Source organism: Cucumis melo, unplaced genomic scaffold (assembly GCF_025177605.1).
Source record: "Cucumis melo cultivar AY unplaced genomic scaffold, USDA_Cmelo_AY_1.0 utg000854l, whole genome shotgun sequence".
Taxonomy (NCBI): Eukaryota; Viridiplantae; Streptophyta; class Magnoliopsida; order Cucurbitales; family Cucurbitaceae; genus Cucumis; species Cucumis melo.
The window spans coordinates 12,501-15,000 of NW_026124253.1; positions in this window are offsets into that span (position 1 = coordinate 12,501).

Sequence of the window (2,500 nt, forward strand, 5' to 3'; positions counted from 1 at the left end):
GGTGCAAGCATTGTCCAAGCAAAACCCATCCAAGAATGTCAATTTGACATCCCGCTCTCACTCCTTGCCCGACGTAGGGGCCCGGCATTCCATCGATTTTAACCAAACCCTTCCACCAAGCAAGAAGCAATCGCAAGACATCTCGTATCTTCATGAACAAACCCGCTTGGAGTGCACGCCGACACCGAGGTGCAAGCATTGTCCGCGCAAGCCCATCCGAGCATCAACTCGACACCCGCTCTCACTCCCCGCCCAACGGTCGGACGTGGCACTCCGATAAAACCCGTCCACCGAGCACAAAGCAATCGCAAGACATCTCATATCTTCACGAACAAGCCCGCTTGGAGTGCACGCCCACACCGAGGTGCAAGCATTGTCCGCGCAAGCCCATCCGAGCGTCAACTCGACACCCGCTCTCACTCCCTGCCCGACGGACAAGCCCATCGTTATGGCCAAACCCCTCCGCCAAGCACGAAACAATCGCCAAGACAAGCACACTTGGAGTGCACGCCCACACCGAGGTGCAAGCATTGTCCAAGCACGCCCATCCCGCTCTCACTCCTTGCCCGACGGTCGGATGTGGCACTCCGGCCGAACCCTTCGTCCACCAAGCACAAAGCAATCGCAAGTTATCTCGTCTCCTCACGAACAAGCCCGCTTGGAGTGCACGCCCACACCGAGGTGCAAGCATTGTCCGCGCAAGCCCATCCGAGCATCAACTCGACACCCACTCTCACTCGCCGCCGGCGGCCGGAGGTGGCACTCCGCCGGCGCCGACCCCCCAAGCATATGTGCCCATGATGGGCGCAATGTGCTTGAAGGGTCGGCGCCGCGGCATAGGGGTACCCCCGCGCCCCGCCCATGCAGGCAGGTCGCCCCCCTATATAGTACATTCTGGCTTTTTTGGGTCTGGCAGGCTTGCATATGAAAAAGCCGAAATGTCACACCATGCCATAAATCTTGATTGTGTTATTATTATGACCGGGACTTGATTGTATTATGTTTTAGACATTCAAATGAGTGTGGAAAACAAGTTTCATAATTTTTGAACCAACCAATAATATTTTATGAATTTTTATTGTTAAAAAATTAAAAATAATTTAAAAATAGTAAAACGTTTCCAAAAATACTAATTTTTGGAGGACATCCTTTGTTTACATTTTTTAGATCCCAGAAAAAATTTCATAACAATCCAAGCACTAGAACATAGGTTTGACATCACATTTGTGTGTTGAGTGGGCATTGCGGCACCCTGCGCGCGCGGCACCCTGCGCGCACGCCCCACGCAGACGCATGGCCATGCGGCGCGCGCGCCCATGGCCGTGCCGCATTCGTGCGCATGGGGGCGCGCATGCTGCATGCTCGGTGGGCATGTGGGCATGCACGGTGGGGGCACGGGTTTGTTCCAACAACCTCCATAGAGTTTTTTCCATGAATTCTAGACGTGGGTGGTCACGCCCAACGCAGACGCATGCTGCGCGCGGCTTGCGCGCACGTCCCACGTAGACGCCTGGGCATGCGGCGCGCGGACACACACCCGCAGACGCATGCCGCGCTTAGCACTCTGCGCGCACGCCCCACACACGCCCGAAGGGCATGGCGCATGGTGGGCACCCTAGGCGTTCGTGTGCAAGCCTCGGCCATGGGCATGCGGCGCGCGCCCCACACACGCCCCACTGCAGTCGCCTGGGCTTGCGGCGCACGCCCCACACACGCCCGTAGACGCATGGCGCGCGCGGCCCCCTGCGCGCACGCCCCCCGCAGACGCACGGGCATGCAGCGCGCGACTCACACAAACCCACTAACGCACGGCGCGCGCGCCCATGGCCGTGCTTTGTACTCGAAGGCCTCGGCCTTGGTCCTTGACTTGCACACGAGCACACTATCTTATTCTTGGGCATTCAAAGATGATTTGCTTCAACTTTTTTTCTAGTCCAAAGCCAACCCCTCACTAACACTTATGTTTTTCGTCCTTTTACATAAGATATGACCTCCATGGCAATTGGAAGAAATAAATGAGTTGTGTGTGGGTAGGGTCGAGATGAATCTCGGTGGATCTTGGCAACAAGGCTCATCTGCCACTTACAAGCCAAGCACGCACGCCCCTTAGACGGATCCCCACGCTCGCACAAGCATCGCGTGCGCGGCACCCTACGCGCACGCCCCACTGCAGTCGCATGGGCTTGCGGCGCGCGCCCCACGCCCGCAGACGCATGGCGCGCGCGGCACCCTGCGCGCACGCCCCCCGCAGACGCACGGGCATGCAGCGGGCGACCCACAGACGCCCACTGACGCACGGCGCGCGCGCCCATGGCCGTGCTTTGTACTCCAAGGCCTCGGCCTTGGGCCTTGACTTGCACACGAGCTTCCTATCTTATACTTGGGCATTCAAAGATGATTTGCGTCAACTTGTTTTCTAGTCAAAGGCCAAACCCTCACTAACACTTATGTTTTTCGTCCTTTTACATAAGATATAACCTCCATGGCAATTGGAAGAAAT